At 43.8% G+C, this 17,032-nt stretch overlaps 1 protein-coding gene across 4 annotated transcripts in view; it reads right to left on the reverse strand.

Annotated features, from left to right (window-relative positions):
* GRM8 (glutamate metabotropic receptor 8) overlaps positions 1-17,032 on the reverse strand; it is a 575,500-nt gene that overhangs the window by 539,170 nt on the left and 19,298 nt on the right. The window lies entirely within an intron of this gene.

Raw genomic sequence — 17,032 nt, forward strand, 5'->3', positions numbered from 1 at the left:
CCTGGCTCCCTTGTCAGGATTCTAGAGTCTGTCTTCTATGAAGGACTCCCAATCCTACATTTCTCTATCAAATTAACTGATGGTCAGATATGCTGCTGTACTCACAAACAGGACTCACAAACATTTCCTGAATGAAGGCTGCAAGCACATGGAGAGGAAGTGGTCTATAGTCCATGGCCACATGGTTTCATGGCAGACTTTTCCTTTTTGTATGGCCTAGGAGCCTAATGCATATTGCACACCTGACAAGGATCTTATTTCCTGGATGGGGGGGAAAGAGCAAAATAATTGATGTGCTGCCAGACTATGTGAATTTCCTGGTTGGAGGAGAAGTTGAAAGCAAAACAAAACAAACAAGGGCTTCACTGTCAGAACAGCTTACGAACCTAGCAGTGTTTATTCTGGAATGAATGATGGAGAGCAGAAGTGAGCATCCATCTTTTTTGGTGTCAAAAGCAGGGTATGCGCAGGGTAACCAATGTGGTCCCTCTCAAATGTGGTTGGGCTCCAGTTCCCATCACTCCAAGCCAGCATGGCCAATGGACCATTTTGGCTATCCCTGCTCAAGTCAACTGAACAGTTCATTTCAGGGTAAAGGGACCCCTGACCAGTAGGTCCAGTCGTGACCAACTCTGGGGTTGCGGCGCTCATCTCGCTTTATTGGCCGAGGGAGCCAGCGTACAGCTTCCGGGTCATGTGGCCAGCATGACTAAGCCACTTCTGGCAAACCAGAGCAGCGCACAGAAATGCTGCTTACCTTCCCGCTGGAGCGGTACCTATTTATCTACTTGCACTTTGACGTGCTTTCGAACTCCTAGGTTGGCAGGAGCAGGGACCGAGCAACAGGAGCTCACCCCGTTGCAGGGATTCGAACCGCCTACCTTCTGATCGGCAAGTCCTAGGCTCTGTGGTTTAACCCACAGCGCCGCCTGCGTCTCTTTCATTTCATTTCATTTCAGGGTACAGACCAACAATCCTGGCTTTCAAGAACAAGCATCAGACCAGCACATTCCTTCTTTTGTCCGGTAACTTGGGAATTACTCTGGAGTTCCCTTTTACATTCAAAATCGGAAACTCTGAGGAACAAAGTGCGGTTTAAGGTATACCAACATTAGTATCATAGAATTGTAGAGTTGGAAGGGACCCCAAGAATCTCAATTAAACTTCCATGACAGATGACCATCCAACCTCTGCCTTAAAACCTCCAAGGAAGGAGAGTCCACAACCTCCCAATAGAGACCATTCCACTGTCAAACAGCTCTTACTGTTAGAAAGTTTTCCTCAGCTAAGGCTGAAACCAGGATTTCAAAGGTGACCAGGATCTTAGGCAAGGCAATTGAAAAATCGTGCGGGGGGGTTCCTTAAAAAGCTCAATAACTTTTGGGGTGTCCTGGCAACCCTATCTAAACCAGAGTTTCCCATTTCAAATAATAAAGTCTTAGGCAAACCAGGACTAAAGAACCTAAGTTGGTGCATGAAGGCACCAAGAGGACAGGAGAAGGAGGAAGAGTGTGCAGACCTGACATTAATTATCATTACAGGCAACTTTCAACTTGCACACATTTAACTTTTGCTCATTCAGCTTTACCCACTCAGCAAAAAAAATAAAATAAATAAAAATAAATGAAAAAGTGGGTGGGAAGGGGGCAGGCATGGAAGGAGAAGGCTTTGGCAACCCCACCCACCATTGAACCCAATGTGTTTTGTCTAAACTCAATTTTGGCTTCCATGTGCTATCCCCAGTATGTAACTGTGACGTTAACATATGAGAGTGCTGGAGGTGAAATAGTTAAACAGGTTACCCAATCAGAACCCAGGGGGTGGAGTCAGAGGGACTATAAAACCAGCTCTGGGAGGGGTGAAGGGGGGAGTTTGTTGGGAGATGGGTGGTTGGTTGGAGTGGGTGTGAATTGGGATAGAGTCTGTGGGTAGGTGGAGTTAGTGTAGCGAAATAAGCTGAGTCAGGACCAGTTAGGAGTTAGGAAGACAAGTAAATATCTGAGAGGTGGTTTAGTGAGTGAGAGCAGGTAGCAGAAGTTATAGGTCTGGATAGGCACCCCGTGAATGTAATGGACCGATACCGTCTATGAAACCACACGCTTGTTAAACTGCAATAAATAAACAGAAGTTTATGTTCCAATTTAACCCTGACTGGACTCAGTATTGTACCAGGTAGGGCCTGAGTGGTGGCAGCGAGAAATAAAGTGGCGGCACAATAGACAGTGAAACGTCCGGGGACCCTGTGTGATTGCCACAGTAACCCCTGCATAAATAGAGTCGCCTGTGTTGCAAAACCAGCACTTGTTGTCATTAGGAGAGTAAAGCTTGTGGTTCAAATTATGCTCATGTATCTGAGACAACTTCCCCAGACGCAGTGTGTCCTATTGCTATCATAATCTTTGCTAAAGAGGTAAATGACACTGGGCACCCTCCGAGATCTGAAAGCAAGAGCCACACTTTTGTTGCCTGTCACCTTTGTCCAGCTGACAGATTGCTCCTCTTCTGCAGTGGAGGTGAGGAGAGAGAAATCTGCTTTGCTGCTACTGTGCCATGCTGGGCTAGAAGGAGGGGGTGGGGAATGAACATAAGGCAATGGGGGGGGAGCTATTTTAGTTACAATGCATTCGCCAGGGACCTGGTGTGGCATCTATGGCTCTCTGCAGCACCAGCAAATAGACGTTTACTTCAGACGAACGTTACACTTAGATGAAATGGTAATGCAGAGCATTTTCATCTTAAACTGTAATAGGTACTGCTGGTGGTTGGCTGTATGATGTGCAGAACTGGAGACTATGGGACATTTAACGGTGAGCACCAGTAACACCCAAAGTCCAAAATATTGCTACATGCCAACCCAAAATCTGAGCATAGCTGTCAACTTTTCCCTTTTTAAAAGGGAAATTCCATTATTCCGAATAGGATTCCTCACAAGAAAAGGGAAAAGTTGACAGCGTTGTCTCTGAGCAGTGCAATAGTCCAAATTCCAGGGTCCTACCTGGGTTTGTGTTTCCCTTGAAATGAGGCGCAGCAGAGACGGCAGTGTTTCAATAATATGTGCATATATGCAACCTGAGCGTATGACGGAGAGGTTCACAACATTAACACCCCCAAGAGGGCCTTGCTTCCCCCATAACCCCCAACCTTGAATTCGAACGGAAACATCCCTCTTACTCTCCATGGCTTCCCAGTCTGAAACTTTGCTTCTAGCATCTAGCTCACATCACTCAACTCTCAGCTCTTGAGAGCCAGTATGGTGTAGTGGTTAAGAGCGATAGACTCGTAATCTGGGGAACCGGGTTCGCTTCCCCACTCCTCCACATGCAGCTGCTGGGTGACCTTGGGCTAGTCACACTTCTTTGAAGTCTCTCAGCCCCACTCACCTCACAGAGTGTTTGTTGTGGGGGAAGAAGGGAAAGGAGAACGTTAGCCGCTTTGAGACTCCTTCGGGTAGTGATAAAGCAGGATATCAAATCCAAACTCTTCTTCTTCCTCCTCTTGCTTTTTGTCTTTCTAACTGCCAGCCCACTCATTTGCTCTCTGGTACAAACCGCTCGCTTTGTTCCCATATTGGCCCATTAACCAGGCTTTCACCTCATCAGGAAGCTACCCTAATTATTCCAAGAATTAGAAGGGGAACCAGAGATACATTTCCCAGCAGGGGAGAAGGGGTCATTAAAGTCATAAAAATATAAGAAAAACACTGCCAAATCAAATAAAAAGTCCATCTAGTCCTACATCCTATTCTCTTAGCAGCCAACCAGATGCCTGTGATCAACTTGCAAACAGGTCCTGACTACAACTCTATTGTATGATGGTGTTTCATTTAAGAAATATTGGGATATGTTCCCAAATCACTTTGTGCTCACTCTGCTTTAAACTGCCACAGGGTTCCAAGCTGCTTCGTATAATATGAAATTCTGTGTTCCCCATTCCCTATCATGGGGAATCTAAAATTGCTAATAATCTCTTCCACTTTGGGCCAAAGTTGGTAAAATTTACGGGCACAAGAGCTCACCTTTAGTAGATTAAGCCCTCCCAAAATGCAGACAGATAGGTTCATGGGCTTTTAAAAGTAAAATGGATTTACTCTGTGGTAAATAATTATATGGTTCAGCTCTGTGTTGATCTTTTGTCTGCCCAGAACTTCCAACATTCATTTGATGACTCTGGATTCTAGCTTTAAGAGAGACGGAGAACAAATTATGCCTATTCACTTTTTTCACACTGTGCGTAATTCCATACACCTCTGTCAATACACCCTTACTCAGTTTTCCCCTAAACTAAGCTAAAAAGCCCCAAATGCTGTAACTTTTACTCATCCAGTGATGTCTGCTGATTGGCAGGGGGGGGTGTACATCCGCCAACATTTCTCCGATGAAAATAGGGACGTCCTATTCCATAATACGATGGGCAACTTCCAACTCATATAAAAGCACAATAAAATATTGAACATTAAAAAAACTTCTCTATACAGTGGTACCTTGGGTTACATACGCTTCAGATTACAGACTCCGCTAACCCAGAAATAGTACCTCGGGTTAAGAACTTTGCTTCAGGATGAGAACAGAAATTGTGCAGTGGTGGCGTCATGGCAGCAGCAGGAGGCCCCATTAGCTAAAGTGGTGCTTCAGGTTGAGAACAGTTTCAGGTTAAGAACGGACCTCTGGAACGAATTAAGTACGTAACCAGAGGTACCACTGTACAGGCCTGGCTCGGGGGATACATAATTCCATACCCTCCAACATTTCTTCAATGAGTGCTCACTGGAAGGACAGATCGTGAAGCTGAGGCTCCAATACTTTGGCCACCTCATGAGAAGAGAAGACTCCCTGGAAAAAACCCTGATGTTGGGAAAGATGGAGGGCACAAAGAGAAGGAGACAACAGAGGATGAGATGGTTGGACAGTGTTCTCGAAGCTACCAGCATGAGTTTGACCAAACTGCAGCAGGCAGTGGAAGACAGGAGTGCCTGGTGTGCTCTGGTCCATGGGGTCACGAAGAGTCGGACACGACTAAGCGACTAAACAACAACAACAAACAAAGGAAAAGCAGGACATTCCAGGATCAAATCAGAAATCGGGACGGCTTCTGTAAATCCAGGACTGTCCCTGGAAAATTGGGACACATGCAAAATAACCAATGCAGTTGATAGCCTTCAAATAAACTATCCATGTACATACATGAAATTCCCCATTGTGCCTAACAAGTGTTCCCTGATTCACACAGTCTGATCCTCACAAATGCCTGGCCTATGGCACTTCAAATTGCGGGTTTGAGTTCCTGTTACTGCACACTCTTTCTCGCACAAAGGGAGACAAATTCCTATGTACAGAAAACCAAATGTCAAGGAGAAGTTTCGCTGCAGCAAGCATGCCACATAGCTAATGCATAAACTGGGCCTCGGCCAGAGGAAATCAAGTTTCTCCTCTCCATTTGTGCATCTCCTTATTCAGGGCAGAGTTTATTCTGCACTAAATAAATAAATTCAGCACCAAATCAATAACAATTCTGTGCCGAAGGAAGCTGAGTTCTGTGACCTGCATTACAAACCGAGTGCATTTCCAGAGTCCCTCTTATTTTGCATAAGCTATTTTGCATAACATATTCTGGTTTTGCTAGTACTGTAGAGGAGCAAGGAGCTATGATAAGCCCAAGTCCTGCCCCCAACCATGGGAAATTATATTCAGACATCCTTCTAGTTTCTGAAATTGTCGCAGGCCTGGCCCACACACTTTCAAGAATAGCTTTGCAGCTGCTAAGGACTACAGACTTGATCTTTTTAAATTTTTAAAATACAAGACATATGAAATGAGAGTTTGAGGTAACTGTGTCCCATTGTCTTGAACGTTCGCTTCAACCAGGATTTTAATTGGCTCCATCTCCACCTAGTGAAACCTTCAAATTAAAGCAAAATAAAACCACTAAGAAGAATGGGATACACTGGTTCAAGGGAAAGAAGTATAATATAATATATAACACTTCAGGATCAGTTATGACACCAGATACACATGAGAGTTAATTTTGTAATTGGAGATAAGTTGTGTGGTTTCCAATTTCATGCATCCTTTCAATTTTTCACATAATTTCACACTATAACAGTTTGGGACGCATCTGGATGTTTAACTTTCCTCTGAGTTTAAGTGCACAATAAAATCTGTTCACATCATTATGGTAAGTTATCAAGCATCGGTTGCATCTGCCTGTACGTTCAAGCTCCATCAATACTGCCATGAGCTGAGCAGAATCATATCGCCACGGACCTCTACAAAAAGGAGCAACTGGGACAAGACAAACTAGCACTCATGCTATGACTACAGCGCAGGTTGTGTGTTACAGTTGTGCATGTGATGTGCAACTAATATATGGTGCTAAGGTTGTACAACAAGTGTGAGGAACCGTTGGCCCTCCAGATGTTGTGATACTGTAGCCCCAACCAGCATGGCCAATGGCCAGGAATGATGGGAGTAGCAGTTCAGCAACATCTGGAGGATCAAAGTTTCTCCAGACCTGTTGTATAGGCTCAAACCAAACTCAAAAAGACTATAGGAAGCATTAGCCTCTCCACTTTCTCTGGATAGCTTACCTGTGGCTGTAATCAGATTCTGAACCTGAGAATCCGGTATGTGTTTTTTCACTCCCACTCATAGCACAGAAACGTCCTCTGACACCTAGCAGACACCAGAAAGGGTGAATCATGTTCATGACACCTAGGGTGTAAAAGCCTACAATCTCCTGCAAAACCCCAAATTAATGCACTGTTAAGTTGACACTCCTTCAGCTCAAGAAAATTAACACAAATTAATGTTGATGCTAATCAATCCAAGCAATGTACATGGAATTTGAAAATCAATTATCTCTTCCAAGTGCGGTAAAATATTTAGCGCAGTGTTTTGGCACTGGGAGTTGGATTGTGCTCCCTGAACCCTTTGCTGTGTGCTCACATCTCCGAAGAAAGAACATTAGTCTGCAAAACTACTCATATCTTGTTTGCAGTAACTCACAGGGAACTGACTGGACGTATTTCTGAGTATTCATGCACAGGAATGCGTTAGCTATTGCACCCAAGGCCCAGGGCTTTTTTTTCAGCCACAGCTCGCTGGAACTCAGTTCCAGCTCCTCTCAGGTGGGCACCATTGCCATTATAAGAGAATAACGGAGGCATTCATGGTGAGTTCCAGCACCTCTTTTTCTAGAAAAATAGCACTGTCAAGGCCCATTGAAGTTCGTGGGGTTGAAAGTAATCACAAGTAACTTACTGCACTGGTTTCAGTAGAACTTTAGAACGATAACTTCCCATTAGCTTTGGACCACAGCACCTCTGATAGACCACTGATTGGATTATTCTTTATGATATTTAAATGTGGCATTGCCAATATAATGAGCACTGAAGTAACTGGTGTCAGTCAGTATTCTCTCTCACACAAAGAACAAAAGCAACCAAGTAAAAACAAATGTTCCTACTTGCTAAAAAGAAAAAGAAAAGTCAGTTGCAATATACCAAAATTAGCAGCATGCAAATACCCAAATGCCGCTTACAGTTCATGCAATGTAAAACTTGCATATCCATCTTCACATCAAAAGAAGCATGCCTCCAGTTCAAAATAGGGCCAATGAACATCATAATGAGGGTGGAGATATGTAGCTGGATTTACATCTTTGGCCCAATACACAGGATTCTGTTGTGACCAAGAGAAAGCTTTGTTGTTGAGCCGTTCAGCCTGGACTTCAGTTTGTACAGACCCTCTGACATGGCACTTGACACTTTCTCAATGATTACAGAAAGGATTTTGAATTATTGACAAGCACATACATTAAGATCATCTCAGACCAAGCTCTCGGTGTTCCCATTTTTGGTGGTTACATGGGGTGTCTAGTGAGAACAGTGCATTCTCTGTGGTGGCACCCCAACCATGAACTACCTTTCACCTGGTGCCTTCTTCACTATCTTTTAGGTATCAGGTGAAAACTTATTTTCGCAAGCCGCCTTGCCAATGATGTCAAAAAGATGGAGCATTTGTTTCTTAACAAAAATAAATAAATATCTGCAACATGTCTCTCATTTAGCTTGAATGATGAATTAAATGTAATAATAATAATAACTTTTTATTTATACCCTGCCCTCCCTGGCCAGAGCCAGGCTCAGGGCGGCTAACACCAGTAAAATTACAATAAAAACATAATGGGGGGGGGGGGGCAATTTAAAATACGGGTTAAAATACAATTTAAAATGCAACCTCATTTTAACAGTAGCCCATAAATCAAAACCATAAGGGGAGGGAAACAAAAGGGTCACACTGAGTCCAAACCAAAGGCCAGGTGGAACAGCTCTGTCTTGCAGGCCCTGTGGAAAGATGTCAAGTCCCGCAGGGCCCTAGTCTCTTGTGACAGAGCATTCCACCAAGTTGGGGCCAGTACTGAAAAGGCCCTGGCCCTAGTTCAGACCAATCTAACCACCTTGCGAGTTGGGACCTCCAAGGTGTTGTCATTTGTGGACCTTAAGTTCCTCCACAGGGCATACCAGGAGAGGTGATCCCATAGGTACGTGGGTCCTAGGCTGCATAGGGCTTTAAAGGTCAAAACCAGCACCTTAAACCTGACCCTGTACTCCACCAGGAGCCAGTGCAGTTGGTAAAGCACTGGATGAATGTGATCCCATGGCAAGGACCCCGTAAGGAGCCTCACTGCGGCATTCTGCACCCGCTGGAGTTTCTGGGTCAGCTTCAAGGGCAGCCCCGTGTAGAGCGAGTTACAATAATCAAGCTGGGAGGTGACCGTCGCATGGATCATTATGGCCAGATCAGGGTGAGAAAGGTAAGGGACCAACTGCTTAATATGGTGGAGATGGAAAAATGCCACCTTTGCTGTACACATCAGGTGATGAAAATAACGGCAGGCTAGAGTGGAAGGAAGGGGATTCAAACACCCTGATATTCCTTACTGATGCCAAAGAGTTGCCATCAGGTTAGCAAGTCTAAATTAGCAGCATTTGCAGCAGCATCCGCTTCCCCAAGATCATGTAAACACATTGTTTGGAGACAAATTTATACTAGGTACAATGTGGGTGTACAAGAAAGAGGCAAAATGAACAATTCCCTGCACTAATTGGAATGATTACAATCTCTTTCATGTGGATAGTAGGAGGACTGACTGATAAGAAAGGCATCTTCAGAAGCAACCAGAGTGCGGCTCCTTTTCCCATGAAGCTCCAGTGTGTGTATAGATTAATCACAGGATTTAATCATTACTGGGCGGAGTAGGGAGTTCCCCGTTGCTGTTATGTTCTTGTTTAACAAAGATAGTACAGTTCTTGACTAGCTGTGAGATTGGTGTATCTTCTAAGCCTTCAGGGACACTTGAGAAAGATCAAGGAAGCCTATACATTTTTGCCCATCTCAATGATGCCACTGGAGCAAAGCATTAATTTACTTATACCTACTTTTGAAACAAGTGATCCTCAAGGCAGCTTACATCAGGATGCAATAAATCAACACACACACACACACTCCCAAAAACACTCACAAAGCATGCATTACTTGTGTGATCAAGAGATGCAGGGAAAATCCTAGGCATTATGAGTGAGAGATGCCAAGTTTTCACCTTGTTATTAGGTAAAGGTAAAGGACCCCTGACAGTTAAGTCCAGTCGCAAACGACTCTGGGGTTGTGGTTGCTTTAATGGCGGAGGGAGCTGACGTTTGTCCACAGTTTTTCTGGGTCATGTGGCCAGCATGACTAAGCGAAACCAGAGCAGTGCACAGAAATGCCATTTACCTTCCCGCCGGAGCGGTACCTATTTATCTCCTTGCACTTTGACGTGCTTTCGAACTGCTAGGTTGGCAGGAGCTGGGACCGAGAAACGGGAGCTCACCCCGTCGCAGGGATTTGAACCGCTGACCTTCCAATCGAGAAGCCATAGGCTCAGCCCCTAAAAGGTTGTTCCATGAGTGGCTGTGGCTAAGGAGACAGGTCTGCGCAATACACAGCAAGCAATAAAAACATAAAGCAGCAGTCATTATGTTTTATCCCTCTAAAAGCAGAATTACAGAATGACTATATGTGAACAGGTGTTATGCAAACAGCCACTTCTTGCAGAAGTGAGAAAAAGCAGCCTCAGAAAAGAGTGATTTGGAGTGGGAAAGCAGCAGTAGGCAGGTTCAATTTGTCTCTGCTCCTCTCCACCCCCCACTCTCCGCAAAAAAAAACCCTTCCTGCTTGCAGCTGCTCATCCTCCCCATGGTTCGGTAGAGAGGGGGGAATATGTATCTGAAGCCTTGGGAGAGGTGGTCAGAGGTGTTTTTTCAGCAGAAAATTGGCAGGCATGCAGAATCATTAAACATCTTAGACACACCATTTCCCCACAGACCCAGTTGCTGGAAATCACAAGTGAGGAGAGTGCTATTGCTTGCAGGATTTTCAGAAGAACCGGTTGGCCACTGGGGGAACAAGATGCTAGACTAGACGGGCCATTAGCCTAAACCAGCAGGACTCTCCTTACTTTCTTATGACCCTAGCCATTGCCTGCATCCACACTCTGGGTGGCTTCCAACATATATAAAAACATAATAAAGCATGAAACATTTCTTTAAAAAACAAAAAACAAAAAAAACACCTCCCCTATACAGGGCTGCCTTCAGATGTCTTCCAAAGATTGTATAGTTACATATCTCCTTGGCTCAGAGTTTGCATAACTCCATACCCTCCAACATTTCTCCAAGGAAAATAGGGACATTCTGGGATCAAATCAGAAACCAGGATGGCTTCTGTAAATCCAGGACTGTCCCTGGAAAATAGGGAAATGTCCCTGGAAAAGGGGGTCTGTTTATTCCCCCTTTGTTCTTCTTATATATCAGGCTTCCTCAATCTTGGCCCTCCAGATGTTTTTGGCCTACAACTCCCATGATCCCTAGCTAGCAGGACCAGTGGTCAGGGAAGATGGGAACTGTAGTCTCGAAACATCTGGAGGGCCCAGGTTGAGGAAGCCTGTTATAGATTTTCACTCATTCCTTCTTCCCTGGTAGGGGTCCACCATTTTGTGGTTTGTCTCAGGTGCCAAAATGCATTGGGCCAGCCCTGACTGTAAGTCAACACCAAACTATGCATTGTGTTTGGCTAGGGGTTGTGGCTTGTAAGGGATAAATAAACACGATATTTGATGGGAGTGCCTGATCACCTCATCTGTCTCCTGAGAAATCTCTAAGTGGTACAAGAAGCTACAGTTAGAACTGGATACGGAACAACTGATTGGTTCAAAGTTTGGAAAGGAGTACGACAAGTCTGTATATTGTCTCCCTGCTTATTTAACTTATATGCAGAATTCATCATGCGAAAGGCTGGACTGGATGAATTCCAAGCTGGAATTAAGGTTGCCGGAATAAATATCAACAACCTCAGATATGCTGATGACACAACCTTGATGACAGAAAGTGAGGACGAATAAAAGATCCTTTTACTGAGGGTGAAAGAGGAGAGCGCAAAACATGGTCTGAAGCTCAACATCAAAAAAACTAAGATCATGGCCACTGGTCCCATCACCTCCTGGCAAATAGAAGGGGAAGAAGTGGAGGCAGTGAGAGATTTTACTTTCTTGGGTTCCATGATCACTGCAGATGGTGACAGCAGTCACAAAATAAAAAGACGCCTGCTTCTTGGGAGGAAAGCAATGAAAAAACCTAGACAGCATCTTAAAAAGCAGAGACATCACCTTGCCGACAAAGGTCTGTATAGTTAAATCTATGGTTTTCCCAGTAGTGATGTATGGAAGTGAGAGCTGGACCATAAAGAAGGCTGATCACCGAAGAATTGATGCTTTTGAATTATGGTGCTGGAGGAGACTCTTGAAAGTCCCATGGACTGCAAGAAGATCAAACCTATCCATTCTGAAGGAAATCAGCCCTGAGTGTTCACTGGAAGGACAAATCCTGAAGCTGAGGCTCCAATACTTTGGCCACCTCATGAGAAGAGAAGACTCCCTGGAAAAGATCCTGATGTTGGGAAAGATTGAGGGCACAAGGAGAAGGGGACGAGAGAGGACGAGGTGGTTGGACAGTGTTCTCAAAGCTACCAACAAACTGCGGGAGACAGTGGAAGACAAGATTGCCTGGCGTGCTCTGGTCTATGGGGTCACAAAGAGTCGGACACGACTAAACAACAACAACATTGGGTTTGGATGTGATGCTAAGCTCTCTTTTTACTAATTTCTTCACACACTTCTGCAACAATTGGATATGGATATCAATTTTGCTCCTACTGGTATGCCAAGAGCCAGAGATATTCTTGGCCACAGCAGAGTGTGACAGTATGTTGGGAAATGGCTTTGGGAGAATGTGAGGGATGAGGAAGAGGAGGCTGAGACAGTGAACTGCCCCAGGTCTTTCAGGGAATCTGGGCTTCAGCTTGAACTCATGTGATAAGATTCGCCAATGACAATATTGTGAAGAACAGAATGTTGTTTTCCTCCATTCCAAAGCAATTTTGTGTACTTCTCAGGGATTAACTCTCAAACACCTATATAAGCCCTAAAATACAAGTCCCTTCAAATATCATGTTCTAGGTTCTCCCCCACCCCACTCTCATTAAAGTTATTTTGCATGATCTATAATTAAAACCTGAAAGAGATGTCGCCTCCTTTTGCCAGCAACTGTGTTACATCAATTAAATGGGTAAGTAGGAGCTTCCCCAGAGGGGGGCACCATGTGACTCTGTATTGATTAAGACTGCAGTGGAATGTTATTTGCAATCTCATTGCATAATGGAAATCAGGAAGTAGCTGTCATGCTTTCAGAAGACAAATTGCTGCTATCGGAGACAATTCATAGGCTTCTCTCCTTCTTGCTGTTCTCAATGTGCAGCTAATGCATGTTCTACAGGGATTAGTTTCTAAAATCAGTCGACTTTGCTGTCTCCAATAGTAAAAACGAGGGAGAGCTGTAATCTAGTTGACCCTGCATTAAGTGACCAAGATGTCTATCACTACTTCTGATTTATGTATTTTTTTAACCGGGGTAGAAAAGACTTGAGAAAAAGGAGCAGGCAATTTAAAAAAAGATGTGTACAGAAGGCAGCATGATAGTTACCTGCAAAGACAGGAATGTAATCAAGAGCGACTCAGATTTTGGGGGGAGGGTGGGTTTAAGCTACCACCTAGACAGATCATTTTCAAACACTCCTTTCTATAGCAGCAATTTTAAGGTATGAAATAGTAATTCCCTGCAAACCTCTGAGCCAGTACTCACAACCAAAGCTATAAAGAAAAGGAGTGTTTTGAGCGTGCTTAGATGCTTTTATTCTATGCTGCACTTTCAGCCATTTAAATATAAAAAAGATTTCCATGATTCTAAGCACTCTATAGCATAAGGAGGGGAGAGAAATGTGTCTCACATCCTTACTAAGCTATGCTATTGGCCAGCTGAGCCAGAAAAGTTGCATTTCCTTCATCCTGATCTACTTCATAGGATTGCTGTATTCTCTATTGCCCAAGAGGGCTTAAGTTATAAGATTTAGCTAGAGAGCATTTGGAAAAATGACTTGATGGTAAGAGCTGCTCAGCAATGGCGACCAGTGCCCTAAAGGAGTGGTGGGTTCTCTCTTGCTAGAGGTCTATAAGAAGACGAGCTAGGTGTGCTCTCATTCTGGATTTCCTACATTAAGCAGTTGGTGTTTTTCAGGTCCCTTCCAACTCTATGATTCTAAAACCACTTTCCAGAACTCTGTGGGCAATGGCAAGATACAAATATGAACAATGTTTCTTATAAGCTTTCACTGATCTGATCCTTTCCACTCATCATGTCTGGCAGCAGCTGGAAAATTGCAGGCAAGTGAATTCACACCAGATGTGTTACTGCATCTCCAAGGAATGCCATGAGGAATGGCTGGGAAAAAAGCATCTCTTTCAAAACCATGTGTTTCAGTTAGGGATGTTAGAGATAGTCTGCATTTAAAGGCACATTTACCTAATTTGCACTTCCTGAAACAGGACGTGAACCAGAAACACAGCAGACCTTCAGATTTTGCAATGAAGTTCTCCAGTCAAGTGACGTGTACAAAATATGCATATACTGGGTAATGTATGCATAAAGATGCACGTATTAGTGAAGGCAGCACAGAACAATGTGTTAAATTAAAGGAACCTGCTTTGCAAAAACATGCACTGGGCAAAAGTACAAGACGTGTATTTTAGAAGAAATTTGGTGAATTTTTGTGACTTACAAAAATTGCAAACTGATGTGGAAATGCAGAGAAAGGAACTTAAGCATGGAAAAACGACAAAATGAAACTGAGAGATTCGTCCATCTCTAGTCTCTGTGGTGTAAATATTCCTTTGGGTGACCTAGGACAGTTGCCAATGGAGAGTCAAACTACTCCTTTGCCCTCTATAGCTTGACCATCCCTAAATGCTTAGAGCCATGTTGACCGCCAGTGTGGAGGCTCCATGAGACAACTGCGCCATCCTCCAAAAGGAGAGCTTAATTCTTGGCAACTTGAGGAAGCATTCAGCACTGTCCTCCATCTCTTGTTTGAATCTTGTGGCAGAACTGCTAGCCAAATGCTAACTCCGGTTGTCGGACCTTTTAATGTATGAATGAAAAGGAGAGAACTTTCACAACATTCAGCTCAGATACTTTGCAGGCTTTGCACACATCTGTGTTTGTGTGTGGTATGTAGGCTTCGTTATAAGCATGATCATTCCCAAGAGAAGATGAGAAGAGAACTGGGATAATAAGTGTCACTGCAGATAATCAGAGGCAGTATCCATGGTATGAACTGAAACCATCTAATGCACCATTATCTATTTTCCATCCTGCAGGATTTAAAATTAAATGCTGGCTGCCTAATCAGTTCCCACTGAGTTTATTGATTAGGGCTCTGTCATCTGTCCACTGTGCTTGATGAGTCTAGAAGTGGCAGGTTTACCTTTCCACTGTTTATGCTCTAGGACATAATAAAGTATATGATGAAGGTAATCAATTACACGTCAACACAATTGTTGTTCTGAAGCAATCTGCTGGGACTCGTCTGGGAAAAATTATAACCTTGCGAAAATTAAGGAAAAGGCTAAGTTTCTCAGAGAAGTAATGACACTTCATTATATTTAATTTGGTTAGACATACGGATCAATATTTCCAGCATTCCAGGCATATTTGCCCATTTAAAAGATCCTCCCTGGTCCTCTTACAAGCCGATTTGTGTGTAAGACTTACATCTGATTGTCCTGTAATTGTGTTGTCAGACAGAGGTAGTCTAGAAGAACGTACAATTAAATACAGAAATAGCCTGAGCCACAACAGTGAATACACTTCAGTATTGATAGCTGCATCTACCTCAATTAAATGATCCATTAAGTTCACAGGTGCATAACCAAAGTTCTGCAAAACAAAAGTCTGCGCTAGGAATTGTTAAGCACACAATGGCTTCTGTTCTGTGCAAAGATCCCATTCTGGATCCCCCAAGCCAAGCACAATTCAGAGCACTGTCCTTAAACTTTAAGTGAGGAATAAGAAATCTTTTTTTTTCAGATTGAGGGCCAAATTCCATCCTGGACCACCTTCCAGAGGCCACATAACAATGGAGTGCAGAGACAGAGGTAAAAATGGTTAGAGCAATGAGTGTAACTTTTATCTTTGTATATAGACTGGTTTCTATATTCACACATTCATGTGCCCCTCTCTATCCCCCATCCAGACAAACAAGGGTTCAAGACACACTCTAACCAGGCTGAGGAAAGTGTGTGCTCTGGGGAGAGTCCTAAAGGCCAGACAGAGAAGTGCAAATGGCCACATTTGGCCCCCAGGACCTAACCCCTGCTTTAAAGCAAAAATAGCTAAGGGTCTAAATGATTGCTTTTCCTCCCACACAAATCTGTCTGAGTAATAAGATCATCCTCTTAGGCCTGTCTGCAAGTCTGCATGCCACCAGGAGCAAGGTGGGGAGTGACCAGAGAGAGAGTTGATTCAGTTGTGACATCCCATCTTTGGTGTGGAATTCCCTCCCCAGGAAGGTTTCTCTGGCACCATCTCTGTTTTATTTTTATACTCAAGCGAATGCTTTTTTTTTTTAATGCCAAAGCCATTTAGATTTATCAGTCTGTAACAGGATTTTTTACCTGGGAATTTAATCTGCCCTGCTGCGTTGAGGCATAACTTCTAACCCTATGTTGTTGTATTTTGTTATTATCCCATCTAGGCCACTCTTAAAGTTGTTTGAATGGACTTCTGCTTCAAAGGTTTCGAAATAATATTAGAACACAGTCACACACTCATGTCTAAGCAAAAACTCCACATATGACTTGTAATGTGATCTTAAACCACTGAGCCTCTTGGGCTTGTCGATCGGAAGGTTGGCAGCTCAAATCCCATTGCTCTGTCCCTGCTCCTAGCAGTTTGAAAGCACGTCAGTGCAAGTAGATAAATAGGTACCACTGTGGCAGAAAGGTAAATGGCATTTCCGTGCGCTCTGGTCTCCGTCACGGTGTTCCGTTGTGCCAGAAGTGGTTTAGTCAGGCTGGCCATATGACCCGGAAAGCAGTCTGTGGACAAACGCCGGCTCCCTCAGCCTGAAAGGGGTCTGCCTGGTGTTTTTACATGAGTAGAATGTGTGCTTTTATTTAAAATGCATCTCTGGGTTATTTGTGGGGCATTAGAATTCGTTCATTTTTTTATTTTTTCAAAATATAGTCCGGCCCACCACATGGTCTGAGGGACCGGCCCACGGCTGAAAAAGTTTGCTGACCCCTGCCCTACCCCAAGTCTACAAGCCTACACTGTCATTCAACTCCCATCACTCTTCTCCATCATCTCCCCAAAGGGAGAAGATATTTGACTGTAAGCTTCTCAGGGCAGGGACATTAGCATGTCCTGTGAAGTGCCATGTGCATTTCTATATGGCACTTGTTGATAATAATATGCAGTCTACAACAATCTTCATTTTTCCCTATTAGACCTTTCCTTTTTCACACACACACACACACACACACACACACACACACTTAAGATATGAAATATTTTCCAACACATACCACATATATCAATAGGGGGGTG

This window comes from Podarcis erhardii, assembly GCF_964252035.2.
Source record: "Podarcis erhardii genome assembly, chromosome: 10".
Classification (NCBI taxonomy): Eukaryota; Metazoa; Chordata; class Lepidosauria; order Squamata; family Lacertidae; genus Podarcis; species Podarcis erhardii.